The 18,787-nt window shown below is 40.6% G+C and overlaps 1 long non-coding RNA gene across 3 annotated transcripts in view; it reads left to right on the forward strand.

The window, feature by feature from the left end:
- Window positions 1–8,200: 8,200 nt before the first annotated feature.
- The window catches only part of LOC310897146, a 28,754-nt gene continuing 18,167 nt past the window's right edge, over window positions 8,201–18,787 (forward strand). The window contains exons 1-2 of one of the 3 annotated variants that reach the window (XR_014582098.1): window positions 8,201–10,217; window positions 17,097–17,188. This is a non-coding gene — a long non-coding RNA (uncharacterized lncRNA). Of the gene's footprint in view, window positions 10,218–11,759; window positions 14,389–16,146; window positions 16,659–17,096; window positions 17,189–18,787 lie in introns of those variants that run through there. The other 2 variants (XR_014582099.1, XR_014582100.1) reach the window with 2 other exon arrangements.

The raw sequence follows: 18,787 nt of genomic DNA on the forward strand, positions 1-18,787 counted from the left end.
AATAACAAACAACCAAAACAAACAGACAAAGCAGCAGAAGGAACGGATATGCTTATCTTCTTTTTGTGGGTGACAATTTAATAAGTCTACTAGCAAGTGCTCATAAACCTCTTTTTTACAACTAAGAGCTCATGCAAAACCCATTTCATGAGATAGCTGTTGAAAGACAACTGTTTTCAATATATTAGCCTTCTTCATTTTAAGATGCCGTCGGAAGAATCTCTGTGTCGGTGGCTTCTTTTAAGAGGTTCCCTCAATCAGATCTATAGTGAGTATTGCCTTTGCAATGCTGCACTGTATAATAAGTATTAAGAAAGTTATAAGTTCAGCCTTATTTTACTCTTATGGTTTGAGGTTACATTGCCACAGATTGATGGAGGCACTGCATCGTATGTAAAATAGAGTATTACTACATCTGTTTTTGTATCAAAGTCATATGTCTTAGAGTATCACCACAGAAATTTCATAGACTAACAGAATGATATTGTTTTGCCATCATATTAGTACCAGTTGTACTGTGACATAACTTCATACCCTCCTTTTCCCACCAGTGTTTCAAGTATGGTATTCATGCAGCAATTTGGGACATACTTTGGTAATGATGTAGGTTTATAAAGACCATAACATGGATGATTCATGCAAAACTTTTTTTTTTCTTTTTTTTTTTCTTTTTTTTTTCTGGATGTCTTCTGGCAAAACTTCCAAAACCAACCACTAATATAACATAAATATAGAGGATACTTTTCTATTTCTAGAGGCAAATATATTTGAAGTGGGGCTTTATTTTAGTACTTTAAGGACTGCCAGCATTTTGTCATGTCCTACCATCTGGGGTCATATTCACTTGGAAAGAAAAGCGGTGTCCATTTGCAGTCGTGACTATTTGTGCTAGCTCCTACTTTCCCACACATGCAGATGTTTTGTTTTTGTTTTTAACAATGGCCATTTTAGCTCCAAGAAAGGTACGCATTTCTAGCAATAATAAGATCCAAAGAGAGAGCTCACATTTAAATGACTGAAAGTGCTCTGAGAAAGAAGGGGGAAACCCTCTTTGTAACAAAACTCTCCCCAGAGAGGAGAGGTTTGGCAAGCCAGGCAGACAGACTGAGCAGCTTCCTCTGCCTGAGGAATTCAGCCCTTTTAGTGGGAATACATAAATGCCCTCCCTGGACTGGTGCGAACACATGACATACCCCTGTGCCACTGAAAAATAACCAGTCAGGAAGTCCTGGCCTATTCTTCAGGATGTGCTGTACAGAGGATCTTTCCAAAGTAGTTTAATTCTCTTTTTTGCTTCCCATGTGCCTCAGGCTGGGCCTGCCGCTGGTCTTGAGCTCAGCTTTTAGTAAGATGGTGGGGTGAGTGAGAGAGGACATTGCATGCTAACAGCAAGAGGCATGCAGTGCCAGATGAGATGTACCTGACTGAAGTTGTGCCATTCCTTAGGTGCTCTGAAGAGGTCAGTGTCTATGACCTGTATCACCAAAACAAAATGTAAGAGAGAAGGGTGACTCAGATATGTCTCCTAAGAGAGCAAATGTCAGCTTCAGCCATGGCCACCAACAGAGGTACTGATGGGCACCAAAAGAGCTGAAGAGAGTTTGCTTAAAAGCTGTAACCACAAAAAACCCGTGCAAGGTGTCTGAGATGAGGACCTGCCATACACTGTAATGTTTGTACATGTGCTCAGTGACTTCTCTACAGCAGGCTTTGCTGCTCTTTTGTGGAACACTTCTGTCCTGCAAATCCCCTTGTGCTTGCATAGGACCAAGTGGCAAACTTGCCAGAATGAGAGTCCAGGAACTCAGTGGTTAGGGAAGTCTCCTGAGATATGGATGTTGCTGTTTCAAGCACTGTCCCCTCCTGATTTAGGTAGAGATCTGGAAACTCTGCTATCCTGCAATACAGACAGATTTCCCAAATATCCTTCTGCTACCTTCTCTGGGAGTTTGGTGCTTTCAGACTCTTCTTGTGGAGAGGTAGGCTGTGAAATATATGAAATGGGGACCTAAACCTGAGTCTCCCACAACCCAGTGGAAACCTTTGCTGGTGGGCAATCAAGGTTTTTGATCTGTTTCAATGTGGCCCCATAACTGACTTCTTTTTCCACAGATATAAATCAGATATGCCAGAGCCCAAGTAGCCAGGATATTTAAGTTCCTTCTATTGAAAATTAGATTAATCAACACCCTGACTCTCAGCTATCAAATGTAAGCTTTTCCATGTAGATTTTTGTGAATATTGGCTCAACTATGATATAATCTGATTTAGAGTCTAATAAATAGGTTGTGACTGCAAACCTGGAACTGAGAACAAATCCAGGCCCTAATCACCAGGCCGCCATCTGCTCTTTATTTAAGTTACTTCGAAAACAAATGCCTCTTCCATGCTGCCTGCAGTACGTGATCTGTTTAACATAAGTAAAATAAATCAGTTAATAATTTTGCAAGTACCATCAGGACATGCCTATATAAAAATTCATGAGTACATCGTCCTTTGACATAATTTTTTCCCAGTTTCTCTCTGCCCCTCCCCTTGTTTATCAGTGACACCCAGTGCATCCCACACAGCAGACGTCCTGCTTCACACAAGCACCAAACTCCTAGTGAGCCACTGACCTTCCAGTGAGGGGCTTAAATTTAGTTTTCCTGAGTTGCTTTTGAAAAGACCACCCCCCCCCCCCCCCCAGAGCACCCTAATAGCAAGAGGCAGACACCTTCAGAAGTTTATTTAGCCTTTAAGAAAGCTGGGCCATTGTCTGGTATTCCTCATTTCCTCAGAAGAACTTTCAGAGGGAATTTGTGTTGACTCCTAACTTAGGATCCTTTGGTAAGATGAGATGAGTCTGGACCCTTTGCAGGGCTTAAGTATCTAAGCTTTTGAGGATTTGAGCCTAATCTCTTTGTACAAGGAGAGAAGTCAAACCTCCCTCTTTTTTGCCTGACAAATTTTTGGATGCTATTTAAAAATAATAATCTCTGATAATGACTCATTTATAGAGATTATTACTTGCCTCTACTTTTCTTTTAACAGAGCTAGAGCTAAGAACAAAACTGGGTTATAATATTTTTATAATACAAACTTGTTTTTTATTGGATTTTTTTAAAGCCAACAAATCCCGAAAGTCTGATGCTACATTTTAATTTGGACTGCAACTATTAACAAAATTAGGTACAAATCAGAGTTTAACATCTTGAATTTATTAACATTTTTGCATTGCTTTTTACTTACTTAAGGGCCTTTTTGGCTAACCATGTAGAACTGAAATGGTGAATTAGTAATCACACAGAAACTTGCAGTATGGCACATGATTGCCCATCATCAGATAAGAAAACCAAAACCACAGAAAGAATATAATTTTTGTGAAGAGATGTTTGTCTTCACAGAAGTGCCTGTTTTGACCTGCTGCTTTGGCAGATAACCATTCATTTAAAACAAAATATAGATGAAATAGGTTCTCTTTAATCTTTCTCTAATGTCTAAACCAGCTGTTGCTACGGGAAATGTATTTCCCGTGTAACTCCTGAATATTACATGATGATCCTAACCCTTCCCTTATGCACACACATTTAGAAAAAAAAAAGTGATGTTTTTTGTGGGTCCTTCTCTTCTGGCCTCTGCTGTATTTGATCTGTTCAACCTGCAGACTTGCTGGATTATTTCTGCAGTGTTTCACTCTATAGATGATATGTCTTTTTAATGAGTCACTGGTTTGTTATCTTATGAATACTCAAATTGCATTTGAAACTACTAAATGCAAAGAAAAGCAAGTTAAATACTAATACCCACTTGGTTAAGCTGTCACACTATTGTTACATTCGCATAGATCCACCAGCCAAATTTCCCAGGTGCAGTTTCTCCATCTCTCACATAACATCAAAAAAAATCTCTGCATTAAAATAATGCATACAAATATACTGGTGGTTATTAGGGAAAATAAAAAATATACTGTAAGTTCATCCAAAATAAACTATATTAAAGGTCCGATGTGAGACAGAATTTTGGATGAGCTCTAAACAACTTTTCATCATCATGGTTCTCTGAAGAGAAACACTTTCCAATGTTGCTCCTCTTTATACATGAGCTAACCTCAGACGTTACCAAGCACCCAAACAACTGGGCTGTTTCAGGCTTGCAGTACATTAATAAATGATGATGTTTATGAAAGATATTGCAGACATTTTTCCAGGGCTGTGGAAAGCCCAATAAAGAAAATGGAAGAAAAAATTAAAAATAATAAAAATAAAATAAAAAGTTAAAAAAAGTCTCTGAGGACTTTTGGTTTTGCGGGGCCAAGGACATGCTAGCCTAATGTTCAAAGACTACTGTGAATTGAAAGGCCACTGCGGATAGTCAGTGATCTTGGTGCTAGGGAAGGGCAGATATCCTCAGAGTGAGCACGCTGGCTGCCTGAACTGGCAGCCCTGAGTTTGTTTGTTTATTTGTTATGGCTGTTGTTCTGAACAGTAGCTCAGCAGAAGGTTGCTACATGCAAATATAATTAGAAGTGCCTGAAAATCCTCTGCTGTGGAGCTGAAGGAGCAGAGGCAACGAGCAAGCAGACACAAAGGATCAGGCCGTGCACCTCGAAGGCCTCCTGTCGGAGGGGACCTCAACCTCTTTGTGCAAGGTCTCATCACTCAGCTTGGAGGAAGAAAACACATTACATCTACTGAATGGGATCGTTTGTGTATGAAAATATCAACATATCATCAACTAATAACCTCAGTTAATTACTGTGATAGGGCATCTCTGATAGGAATCGAGAATGCACAGAGAACACAAACAGCAGAACACACATATGTAAACCTACCCGTTAAATGCTGTCTGTAGTTTTCTACAGCAACAACTTCCTTCTGCGTGCTGTAGCTAATTCCCTTCAGCGCCAATGTGCTCAGGTGTGGGGACAGACGAGCTGGTGAGGAGCTGGTGGAGCTGCAGGTTGATTTTTGATGCGAGGAGGATGCCTTCAATTGCCTCAGAGCCTCCTTCTTTTTCTCCTGGCCTCCTGAAGGGCTGTGTGCTATGGTCCAAGGTCTGTGGCAACCTCATCACAGACTTCTCTGCAGATACCTTGATGCGTAGTTGCATCCTAACAGTTTTTAAAATTGTTCCTGCAAGCTTGAAGGGAGGATTTCAGAGAGACTTTAAGAGGCTTTCACTTGTTTGTTGGTCTATAGCAGTCCAGCTATATTACATGCAAGTACTTTTGATAGCTTGGTTCTTCAATGAATCTGTGCCCAACCAGGGAGAAATCAGAGTTTCCCAGGGGTACCCATACCCCTGGTGGGAGAGATTGCAATGAAACAGAATATCGTTTTTTGTTAAACACTCATGCCAGTATATGCCCAGAATATGAATTAAGCAGACAGGATAAAATAGTTCAAGCTGTTGGATTTGGCAACTGTGCAGTTTCCAAGAATCTGGTTTACAGAGGGAATAGATACTTATGTCCTTGTACATGGCATCCATTTTGAGCATTGTGTTTGTTCTTCACTGTAATGATAATTTTACAAATGGCCCAAGAATTAAGTTTTTTTTTTAAAAAAAAAAAAAAGAGAAGAGAGATTTTATTACTAATTGTATAGCATGTGTGGAGTCTATATGTTTTAGAGTTGTCAACAATTTACATGAAGATCTTTACCCTGCACTTGTTCAGGACATTATCTATAAAGTCATTAAAAGGAAAAGAGCAGTGTGGGGCTGAGGAATGAATAAAAAACATTTTATATGGATTGTCTGGTGTTGTTTGCTGTCCAGGAAACAACCTAGTCAGTATGTAAGAGATACAGGGAGAAGAGAAGCAGTGCAAGGCAGTAGTCATCTATAATCTTGTAAGACAGCTAACACATCACAGGTGACAATATTTTCAATAAGCTCTGATGCAAACAGTCGGCAAAGAAAAAAGAAAGGAGAATGCTATCACAGTATAGGAGAACAGACAGCTGGAGGGATATATAGCTTAAAGAAGTGCATTCTATGTAAAATGTGAAAGTAGGAAACAAATGCCTGAACTGAGACACGTGGTCTTTTAATTCTGTTCCTTTCCTTGATAAAAATATCAGGCTAAATTAAGCTGTGATGTAACTGCAGCAAAGTCAGTGCTGTTACACTGAGGATAAATTACTCCCATAAATCATCAAAATCAATGACAATTGTGTCTGTTCATGCCAGAAATTAATCTGGCTCATTACAAAAGCAATTCTTTGACATCCAAAGCTAAATTTAATTTCTGTTTTCTGTGCAGTGTACTGAACTTGAGCTTTGATGTGCAAAGAAGGGAATCAAAGGGAATCATACCCTTAAGCCCTGTTCTACCAGCTACATGGGCAGGAGTGTGCAGCATCCTCATTCTGCCATCTGTTTCTCTTCAGATGTGTCCGGTTCCATCGTACCCTCCTATGTGCGCTGGAAGGAAAGGCTTTTGCAGAGCATGGAGGAAGGCATGAGATAAGGAAATTGTGCTTATTATACTGCTTCTCATACCCTGATCATGTGTGCAAATATGTGCGTTTCCCGCACTTGCATTTCTAGGGTGGTCAAAGAGAATTCCCTGTCCTCAGTGTAATAACAAGGAAGGTGAACGTGTAAATGATGAGGGAATAAAGGAAAGGGGTCTCACACTGTCTCAGGTTCCTCATGACGAATAAGCTATCATGAAAAAAAAATCAGCCCAGCTAAAGTGGGGAACTCTACAACTCGGTAAAGTGTTTTGATAGGTAGGTTACTCTTACTTGGACATTGCCTCATTTTGTTGTGGTGGGATCCACCTCAGAAATGAAAGCAAAGGCCCTTCCTGCTCTTCAGTCCTAGTGAGAGATACCAGATGAACAGGTCTGGAGATGGAAGACACTTCCTTATGCGGGAAATGGGATTTGAAATGTGAGTTTTCTCATATTTACCACCCAACTTTGACTTCAGGCACCTTTGAGAAAAGTCGAACTTGGCACAGCTTTTGTTCTCCTGGTGTGCACAGGGAAGAGGTGGGCATGCTCCCTGTACTCCTTCTCTCCCCACTCATTCTTTGCTTTGCAGAAGGTACTTACACATTTTCATACCTTGTTCTGGACAAGTTTCTCTTTTGTTGAAAGAGAGAGTTTAGGAGCTAATTACCAGTTTCATGTTCTAGGGTTATCCAGTATTTACCTGACATTTGTTTATAATATGGCCTGAAAAGCATCTTCCTCTCATAGCCTTACTCATTCTGCAAAGAGGGATTGACCTTAGAGACAGGATTTTCCTTGTTCCCAAATGATTTAGTACCAATCCAAAATGATTGGAAGAATGATTCCTAAACTTTCTGATGGTGACTCAACTTATAGATGTTACACCTGCTTCTCTTGCTCTGCCACCCCAAATAGTCACATTAATGACTGTTTTTATGTCAGGACTACAACCTCTGCTGCAGTTGCTGTAATTCTAAATGGGGATTCAGCTAGCCCAAAGTCGGGGAGCAAAGGGTTTTTCGTTAGGGTGAGGGGCTGTTCAGCACCCAGCCCCTCCAGGCAGCCAGCAATGGCCAGGCATCTGATTTCCATTTACGGATTTGAAGATTGCCCTCACGTGGTATACACTTGGCAGTAATTGCTGCCAGCTCGAGCCTTCAGATTGCACAGTACTGACACACTGCTGGTGCTGTCTACTTTACATGTAACTTTGAAAAACAAGATTATTGTCTTGGCAGCACAACAAACTGATATAGCCATTGCCTTCTATCAAGGACTGTAGCAGAGACAAACTGAGATTATTTAGGTAACCAATTTTTTGTCTGCATATGTAAGATTCTAGGTTAAATTAATCCATTTTGTTTCTATTAAAAACTGCACTATTTTGAAAGGTTTCATTTACATTCCAGCTGGAGTGAAGGTTTTATTTTCTAGCATTTTCCCCCCATTAATCAGAGATAGATGCAATTTATACCACCTTCAAAGAGCCTGTAAAAAGATAACGAAAAAATGGTAATCAGATGGCAAAATCCAGAGAGAAAAATTAGACTCAAATTAATTATTTCAGTGTGCATGACTTCTATGGCATTGCCAATGTAAATCTATGCAGTAGATCACCACAACAGTGGGTAAGTTTGAGTTCTTGCTTTATATATGTTTCTATAAAAGCATGGATATCTGGTTGCACAGTGTCTGGGATAATTGAAAAATGTCTTTAATTCAACATATACAAAATAAGCCAGATTTCTTTGCTGCTATTATTGAGATGTATATAATGAAATCATACATGAAACTTCTCTAATTTACTCTACTGTACAGATCTTCAAGATCTCATTAAGATATTTGTTTGCCATGGCCACTGTTCACTTTCTAGGCAGCCTGTCTTCACGGTGATTAAGATAATGAAAACATAACATTAAAGGTCATGCTCTATAAGGACAGATGAGTTTACAGAATATTAATTATGTTAGGATGAGATAGACACATCTTTAAAAAAATCTCCATGTTTTAATTTATATAGACAAAAAGCCTTAAAGCAAAAAGGAAAAATAAAGTGATGTGTTTCTTTATTTATATCAGTTTCAACCCACATTTCTGTAATCTTCAGAAGTACACAATCAAGTCTGCTTCAGTTTCAAATTCTTATGGCAGATTTCCTGTGGGAACCGGTGAGATATAAACACTGAAATGCAAACCAATCAAGAGGCCACTCTTTTTAAAAAAGAATATCATTATGTTTAGTAAACAACCAAAACATATTTTTGTGTGTCCAGGTTTTGCAGAGAGCCTATGGGCCTGAAGCAGCTGTCAGCTATGCTTGGGCTGGCAGAGGTGTAGCAGTCCATGGAGTCAGGTGGGGCATGCTCAGGCCTCCTCTTAATATTCAGTGGCTGCAGAGAGCTCTTGGATCCACACATGTTCTGCACTTCTTTATATCTTAAATGTGGGGCAGGAAGGACTGGCTGGTAACTCCCCAGCATTTCTCTCTAACTTAAATTCCAGTTAAAAGGACTTCAGTCAAATCAACTAGAGAGGGGATGCTTCAGATAAAGGCTACAAAATACCCCTGTGAACACAATTATACTTTCTGATATGGATGTTTGGTAGCTGGGTCTGTTCGAGCTTTAGAAAAATGAACTTATTTGAGTTGCTGAAAACATTATTATTATCCTTGAGAAGGAATGTTATCCCTATGTTTATTTAACAGTACTGCAACAGTCAAAACATCATGTTGCACGTATTCTGATATCACTACCCATTGACTTTGGTAATGAAATGATGACAAAGATGTGATAACATTTTCACTTAGATGTATTTTTATTTTCCTGAACGTAGGGAGATTTGGATGCATACAGTCTACAATTCTCGGCATTTTGTCTCCTAACTTCTTCCTAGCTAAAACACATGCAGTGTTGCTATCACAATTTATGTTTTTAATAATTGGAAGCAACAAACAATCCAACACGAGCTGCAAAATCAGCTATCTAAGGTATGTTTTTATATTAGAAAAAACAACAACAAAAAAAAACCACCTGTGTAAAAACCTCCTGTTATGTATGTTGTATGGTGATGGCACCAGCATAAAAATGAAAAGTGTCTTGTCTTGAAAATAACTTTTAATGGATCATTTGAAAGGGGTGAAGTATTTTTAAAAAGCCTATGTGAACCATTATGATGTCAATTTTAGAAATTAATGTGATCGTTACAGTAGCATCCATCAGGTGCTGGAAAATGTCAGGGTCTGACATTGTAAATTACCGGTTTTGTACATCTTTTGATATTAATTTTTAAATTCCTGTTTGGGTGAAGATGGCCCTTTGTAGAGAAGCAAAGCTAAGGTGAAATATGAACTTTAATCTGTGAGGGAAAATCATTTACATGTCTTGGAAGTGTTTTTTTTTGTTTTTTTGTTTTTTGTTTTTTGTTTTTTGTTTTTTTAAGGTTTGTTTTACCAACTGTCATGAATGCCCAGGAAATGACCACTGTGGTCCATGTGATGGACACAGAGAAGCAGATGAGCCCAAGACAGTGGCCTCTGTCAGCCCGGACAGCTGGGTAGCTTGTGCCAGCCAAAGCACTGTGGAACACTAGTCCTGTGCAGAGCACCAGTGCTACCAATTGTTTTCAACCTTCCTGCTAGGCTGAGATCTAAGACAGCCCGGGTACACAGAGAGGCAGATGATCCATAGCACGTGGTGTTCATCATTTGGGGCCAAAAAACCCGTCTGTTGGAGGGATGGAAGGGAACACCAAACTTTCCTACGGTGCAATGTAAGTTCTTTTTATTTTTATTTTTATTTTCCCCTTGCTCTTTCATGCACATTTTTCTAATCTGGATTCAAGCCTGATGTCATCTGCCTTCCCTTCCTCAGTGCATATGTGGGTTTTCACATGCGCTCATCACTTCAAGGACAAATCCTTAAACAGCAGGGAATTGGTCCAAATGGCTCATCCATTTTGGCGATGTTGATTTATCATTAGGATCAAAGCAGCTCTCTGCTTCAAGATGTTTCCCCTGCTGCTTCCCCAGCTTCCTAGGGACTTGTTTTTCCTCTCCCTGTTTCTGGATAAGTAGACCCTTCTTTTCTGTTCCTGTGGTATCTTGGTTTCGTTGCTGCAGCTGTGCTGGGTATGGCCTGAAGCCCAGGATCTCAATGGAGCTGTTTTTTCAGTGTTTCTTTTTTTCTTTTTCTTTCTTTTTTTTTGTCCTGCCTTTTTTTTTTTTTTTCCTTTGCTTCTACTATCACAGACTGGGTTTCTAAAGCTCTCTTTGTCCTTTTGACTAATATTAACAGAAATGTCTGGCCTATGTGCTATGTCAGTGTTTCGAGAGAAAACATTTTCTTCCTCAGAGTGGTCTTACCATCTCCACATGTTTACACCGAATAGCAAAATCTGCTATGGTATATATGATATATATATATATATATGGTATATCTGCTGGGTATAGGTGCCTTTTAAAGAAACGACCAACTTCTTTCAATATCTCTTAGTGCAGCAAATTGTAGACTCTGCAATAGGTGGATCTTTTTCATGCTTGACTTCTTTAAAGCTTACCTCTCTTTTTTTCTCATCTGCAGAAATATTTCTATATCATTTGTGGAATCCAAGGAGACTGTTTTTATGAAGGATTAAAATTCCTAGCTAGCACACAGCAACTGTGTGACAGGAAACGAGCCTGGAGTGCTTTGTCTAGGTCTGCATCTGTGTGAAGACTTATCATGGATGAGTAGAATTAGGACTTCCTTGTGCAGAGGCATGGGCATCAGCCACCTTTAGAGCAACCATCTCCCATTAAGCTACAGTCCCTACAGAGCTCACTGTCTGCCCTTTGAGCAGTTTCTCAATGCTTTCCTGAGAAAGATCAACATAGGAAGCACATGAGATGTGTTTATGTCCCTTGTAAAAGGAAGACAGGATCGTTTTTGCCTCAGCTGCCAGAAGACCTTCTGCAATTTCTATGCACAGTTTTGTTTACAGGCATGGAGTCACCTAATGAAATGCCAATGGCAAAGCCTTTGGGTCTGACTGAGATTTGGGGAGCACATGTACTGCAGAAAGCAGCCTTGTACACACCTGCTCTGCAATTGTAAAGTTCTCTTTACATGCTGTCAAGGGGTTTCTCTCAAAGGGCAATTACATATATCCTACAAGTCCAAGTTAAAATACTTCTGTGAACTTGCCTTATGTTTTCTTGCTCTCTCTCTCTCTCAGCTACCTCGATAGGTTACTGTCAGAGAAATTAGTACAACACAGATGCTTAGCACTTCTAACAGATATGTCATTGCTGGAAATGAGTGCTATTTGATATCCTGTTCATGTCTCTTAGAGCTCAGATCATTTTTCTCTGAGCACGTAAAGATCTTGTCATTTACATTTCCCAGTCAGGTACAGAAGGTGAATGAGGCAGCACAGCCTGTGATGTGAGGGAAGGAGCACAGTCATGGATAACACTTTCTGTGCTGTCACTTGGGGAGCAAAAATAAAGTTCCTTCACTTAAGAGGCCAAAATATAGTTCCTCCAGACTTCACGTGTTGGCAACAGTCAAAGCAGGACTGCTTCTGCAAGGACACTCTCTGGTGGGACATGAGTGAAGATGCCTCTAATGAACCCAATGCACAAATATTATGAAACCTTCTCATTCATTCACAGGTTGAGAGAGAAAAACGCTCCATATGGCACGACTACAATGAAAACAGGTTGCATATCAGTCAGTTCCTCCTCTAACTGCTTCTCATTCACTCGGTGACTTGCTTCCGACCAGCTGAACGTGTAACTTACTTCATAGAATTTGGTCACCATATATGCAAAACTCATTTTTGAATCAAAACAGGAATTTCTCCAACTGTATATAGGTCGCTTATGTAGGAATAAATACTAGGATTCTATGGTCATACTGTTGTTTTCTTTCTATAATTTATTTTATCCTTTTTCTAGTAGGTTATTTAACTGACAAAGGAATATGAATTCTGGGTTCTTGTGTCTTGACTTTATTCTGGTTATTACAGAAACATTAATACCGCTTATATCCCCCAAAGAGGAAAAACAAAATAAGTCTCAGCAATGCATTTCTAGCAAGTTCTGTGGTCTTTAAAAAGAGAGAAACAAACAGGAACAGTTACAATGCAAAAACTCTTAGAAGAATTTAAATGAAGACATCTGAATTCCCGGTATGCAGAATATGGGGAATTAAGTGCATAGCTGAAATGGATATTCCCTGACACTCAAATATCTTCTTAGGCAGTACTTTGACTAAACACACAAAAATCTTCACCCTCTAATGGCACTATGCAATATTCTCCTCTGCTACTAATTTATTTTGTCATGTTCTATGGTATGGACAAATTAAACAGCACGTCTCAGATGTCTCAAACAATTAGATTTATCTTGGTCCTTCTTGCTATCTGTCTTGCTCTTCTGTCTGACAGTATCAGTTCAACGCTCGTGAGAAGCATCCTGGAGTGGGAGTACCGTGAGCTAACCAAATCTTATGGGGTGGGAGTTGAAGCCTCCTCATGCTGTGGGTTTTCAAGAGGAAACAATGACAGTAAGGGAGGTTTTGTTGGGGCTGCAAGGACACCAGAGCATCAGACAAGACATCTGATGCCTGGGACAAAACCTCATGTATTTTCACAGGCCTGGAAGGACACCACAGTGCTCACCCGAAGAACTGCAGCCAGAGGCAGCCTTCCAAGCCTGGTGTCAGTACAAGTTGCAATAAGTGACATTTCTTTACCATTATGCACAGAGATAATCCATCCTGGAACTGTCTTCCTGCTAACCCCCTGTTAGCCCAGCCTTTCAGCACAAATCAGCAAACGTGGCCCAGATACTGCTGCTCCTTCTCCGAGATAGAAGGATGATCATAAACTACTGAGGAAATAGTTGTGTTCTCACATCAAAGTGCAAGGATTGCTTTTTTTTGTTTGTTTGTTTTAGTTAAATCTAGCTCTGCATATGTGTTGGCCTTTGTGTCTCTGAAGAGACCATCGGCAAGCCCCTGCTGCAATGTGCAGGCACACCACAGACAGGTAGAAATCTTGTTATTACTTGAAAAAATGCTCACTTTAAAAAATGAATTTATAAAAGACACACCGCATTAAAAGATAATTAACAGTGGTCTTAATGTATTGACTGAGTTGGGGTCCCTTTACTTTTACATGTCTCATCTAAGCCAGCTTGAGGAAGACCCTTGGTGTAGCCAAAGCCCTCTTCCCTATAGGTGTGCAGCAAAACCTTCCTAACCCATGGGCTGAAGGAAAAAGAGAAGAAAAAAGAACAACTTCAGGGCTCCTCACTGGGGAGATGCTGTTACCCCTTGCCACAGGACTTTGGCTAACTAGAGTCTAGGTTTTTCTAACCAGTGGTCACTGTTGGCCACCTGATGACTCAGCAAGTGTATTTGATGTCACTAACCTATATCCATAGGCACCTGGGGAAGATGCTCGGAGGCTGTGTTGTATTGCAGAGCTGATGTGCGTAGCAGGGGTGCTTGCTTCATCCACCCAGGGATCCTATGAACAGTCTGGCACTGTGAGCACCTTTCTTCTGTGTACTCCATGCATGCCCTGGGACGCAGGTGTAGTGGGATCCTATATACTGCCACCGTCTGTTTTTGGGCCAGGTCTGCAGGGAGCAGTGTGGGATCATCTCTGCCTTGTAGCACAGGCACAGCCTGGAAGTGCTGTTGCCTGGAAGCCACGCAGACTTTGCATGTTGCAGCGTGGGACCAGCCGGCGTGTTATCAGTACACAGATGTTCGGGGTACTCAAAGCTAGGCAACTGCTGCAGCAGGGACAGTGCTGGCTGGCTGTCCCAGACCATCGTGATGGTCTGACAATGGGTCTGAAGGCCACTGTGCACCCCACAGCTTCAGTGTCTGCACACAGGCGTGGAAAGAAGCTATTTTTGTTCCTACAGTCAACAGTGCTGCTCCAAAAGGTCAGTAAACACCAGTGTGGCTCAGGGCCAGTGGAGTCAGCAGGGATTCAGATAAAACAAGACAGGTTTTGAACAAGATATTGTACTTCATTGCTGTGTAACGATCCATGGCTGCATACATGAGGATAGCATGGGTTGTCAGCCAGCCTCATGCCTGATACATTGCCAGCTCAGAAAACACAGAGCTCAGCCTTGTGAGACAGTCTTTGTCCAGTCCCATGTCCCCTGGGCCACATAAACAGAGATAAAAGTGAGCACTGGCCAGCAAGGTGCAAAGCTTGAGAGGCACGGAGGAGCTCCCACACCATGCCATAGGCTGGTGTTTCTCCTGATAGTTTCTGACCTGGTAGACAAGGACACAGAAATGATTTACTGGATAAAGCTACATAGCAAGCTTTCCCAGTGAAAGCACCTGGGCGATTGCTCAGAGGCATATTCTTTTTAATAAAAACAGTCTTTACAACTTGAATACTGCTGATGGCAAAGTTAAATGAGGTCATTATTGCCACTTCAGTTGTGTAAGTTAGAAATGAACACCAAGAACATTTTTCCATACATGAATCATGGAAGTTTGTTTTCAAGGAACTGCAAAAGGACTCAGAGGTCTAGATTCAGTTCCTAAACATGCGGCAGATTTGCTGCAACATGTGAGTCGTGTCCCCTTGTATGTCGGTTCTCCTTTTCTGTGCGAAAATAGACCAATAAAACCTAGACTTTGTTTTGTACTTAGCTTAAATTAATTTTCTTGACTTTCCTTATGGTATTTTTAACACTTCAAAATAGTATTGCAAAGATTTAGAAGTCAAATCTTGCCTTGACTCTGAACAATTCGAATTTAGTCAATAATTGGCCACTATGATAGAGACTTAATCTTGAACAGAAATATCAGTAAAACTACCCCTAAAGATGAAACTTTGAAACAGACCAGTACTACATCCAGCCTAGATGTCAACTTCAAAAGAGCAACTGGTATCACTTGCACAGCTTCCTCTCCCAGTCCCTGTCTTTGAGGGAAACGCAGAGCAGTGTATTTCTGTATAAAAACTGAACAAAGAAATTACTCTGAATTAAAAAAATAAAATATTAATAAACTAAAAAAATGACTTAAACTAAGTTAAATGAAAATGGTGAGTACAAGGGGAAAAGATATAGAAGTTGAAAAATGTTTGCTTTAGAAGTTATATATAAACAGCTCACAGACAGCACACTCATGTTAGAAGAAACTTAGCAGTGGTCCAAATACATTGACTAACAGTAAACACTGAAACTGGTAGTTAGTGTCAAAGAAAAAAACTGGGATTGCTGATTAATTTTTCTCAGCAGAGAAAAATTCAGAGACTTCTGAAAAGTCTGAGGGGTGTAGATATGAAACTGCCTTTGAGGAGCAGAGAAATCCCTGTGAATATGAAGCAATTAAAGAATGTGTTTATGAGAAAAGTACAAAACTGTGAAAAGTAGAAGGGGCAGTGAAATACTTAAGGATGAAAACAACCTTCCAGATTTTGAGGACAAAATTTGAAGCCAACTCAGTGGTAGAGGCCAAACTTGCCACCCAGCCTTCTTTCCTGCTGGGGATGGTAGGACTGGCTGTGAGCCTGTGGGAGACCCAGCACAGTGCATTGACCCATCTGCTTCCATGATGCCCAAATCACCACTGATGGACAGTGTTTTTTTCTACAAAATTCCTTCTTTCTCTCTGTCTGCCTAGAAAATAGGTAGCTGTTTTTTTTGGGGGCTGGTGCAGAGCGGTCATAGTGATCTGGGCTCATGGCAAGGGGTTGGCCCTGGACCTAATCAGTTTGGCTCTCGGGTGCCTGGAAGGTGGAGAATGGCTGCAGGAAACCAGGGACAGGGATGCAGCACTGCCTGACAGTGGGACAGAGAAGGAGCCTCCTGTTCTTCAGGATAGATGAAAAAATAAACAAACATTCAGAGTTTTCCCTAGCTGAAATGAGAACAGAGTCTTTCAGAAGAGCAGGGGCTGTCCAAGACTAATTAGAGATTGGGTCAGACAGCATTTGTAGGGAATGTAATGCAAAGCCACACTAGGATTCTCCTGTTTGGGGAAAGGAAAATGTGTGTGTGCATGTGTGTTAAGAGCAGAAGCAGACAGGGAACGGGGAGAGAAACAAACAGAAAACCAGGCATCTGTGTGAGAGAAAGAGAAAACATTCAGACAAATGTGCAAGTTGGAGGAAGAACAGTAGCTGGAAATAGTGATTGCCTCCCCCTTTCTGATTTTTGCTGTTTTCAGAGAAACTAGGCTTTGTGTATGTCTCTCCCTCTCTTTTTTTTTTTGTTTGTTTTGTTTTTGTTTAATTTCAATGATAAAACATCATAGAAGATGCTGACAGCATCAGTTCATTAATGAAAAAAAAATAAATCCCAGAATATCTATACTGACACCTTTCCAAATCCTTCAACAACTGTAGAGACCCAGGGTCTGGTTGCCAATATTTTATTATACGTTATAATAAGGGAAAGAAAAGTGATCCCATTATGTCAAGGTGGAGAGTATCAGTGGGTGGGTACTTGGAAAAATATGATTCTAATACTAGCTTGAAAAATCAGCACATTTGCTCTATAAGTAGTTAGACAATGAAGATGAGATCATGTGGAATGGGATGCTGGATCCAATGGTGACATTAAAACTAATATTTTTAAGTAAGATTTTGCTATATTTTTATCTCAATTTCCTTTATTTTCAGGAATACACTCAGTTTAAAAAAAGGGAAAATAGAGGAGTATCAGCATATGGAAGACTCAGAGTACCTGTTGGCTTATGAAAACAGAAAGAAAGGTAAGTCTTTCTGTCAGACCCATTTTTCAACAGTATTTATTTGCCCTGCAGTGTAACATGATGCCTATAAATTACATAGGTAAGGGAAGCCACTGTCCCAGTAAGCTCATACTCCAACTATACTCATGCTAAGCACCACCAAGGAGCTGAAAATAGGCAGTCTTCAAAGGCTTTAGAGAGGAACCTGAAGGCAGAGGGAGCATTTGTCAGATGAGTAAAAGGAAGGGTATTTAAATGTACTGGAAAGCAGAATAGAGGGTGAGGTTGCCAGTGAGAGAAGGCACTTTCTAAAGAAAAAAGGGAGCAGAGAGTCACCAGACTCAAAAAAGACAAAGGAGCAGGGGGATGCCAGTGTCATGCCCTTGGTGGCAGACAGGCAGGGAATGGGTTCAAGGAATGGTGATATCTGAAGGACTGTGCAGCGCTGAAGGTCCAGCCTGCTGCATTTTGGCTGCAGGGGGTGGTTTTATATAGAAGAATGTTGTCCTGGTTTCAGTTAGGACAGAGTTAATTTCCTAACTGAAACCAGGACAAATGTATTCAGGGAATTAACACAAAGGATGACTAAGGAGTGGGTGTGAACCCAAGGAAATGATGTTTCAAGCTCACATTTTAGACACTGTCGGCTCCAGTGTTTACTAGTTGGCCACTCTTTTTATCTTTCTATCTATCTATCATCCATCTAAAGGAGTTTGCATCAGTCATAGCCTGTTACCCAGAGACTGGCATTACCATTAGTTTTTGAGGGAATTGTAGAATTTACCCTCATGCAGATCTCTAGTTCGAGGCCTGCATGTCATCAAAATTATGCTGAAACCCTGTTTTGAAGAATTTGCTCATTCAAAAGTCTTCAGGCTCAGGGGCCTGCTATTTGCAGCTTGTTTGTGCTTTCTGTCTGGATGACACCTCAAGCCATAAAGTATGTTTAAACAAGTTCCCTGACCCACATCATATTTATAGTCACATTTGCGGGATTCTCTGTTTCTGTCACCAAAACTGCATTCCTATGGGTGTTTACGGGCCATGTACAGAAGGGATGGTACTCTTGTCAACCCAGATCAGCGTGAATTCAAGATAACTGCCTGCCCCTTCTTGGCATGCTTTATTTTCCCACAGTTCAGCCCAGTTCTGGTGTACGAGCACAGTACTGTGGGGTCTGGCCGCTGGCTCTCGGGGAAAGCATTGGGCTAAATATTTGCTGACAGAATAATTGTAGTCACTTTTTTTAATCATGGAAAAATCCTCCCCCCAGCTCCCAGCTTGATGCTGGGTGTTCTTAAAGTGATTTTTCAAATGTCTGTTGTTGTGACTTCAGACACACCCAGCAATTTGTGCATTAAATGGTCTCTATCGAGGGTTCATTTAGCATCAAAGTGATGTGAGCAGTGCTGCATATGTTTAGCTGCTAGCTGATTGTTTGACTAGTTCCAGCTTGTGAGCACAGGATAAATGCAGAGTTTATGAGCATCTCTTATGATCTGCTCAATTTATCTTTAAAAAGTGTGTGTGGTATGTGCACCCTGTGTCCAGTTCTACTTTTAGTTTTGGTTTTCTGCTCTAAGTTAGTAACCTCTGTGTTCTGAAACTCTAATTTTCTCT

Source organism: Anser anser (assembly GCF_964211835.1).
Source record: "Anser anser genome assembly, chromosome: 3".
Classification (NCBI taxonomy): domain Eukaryota; kingdom Metazoa; phylum Chordata; class Aves; order Anseriformes; family Anatidae; genus Anser; species Anser anser.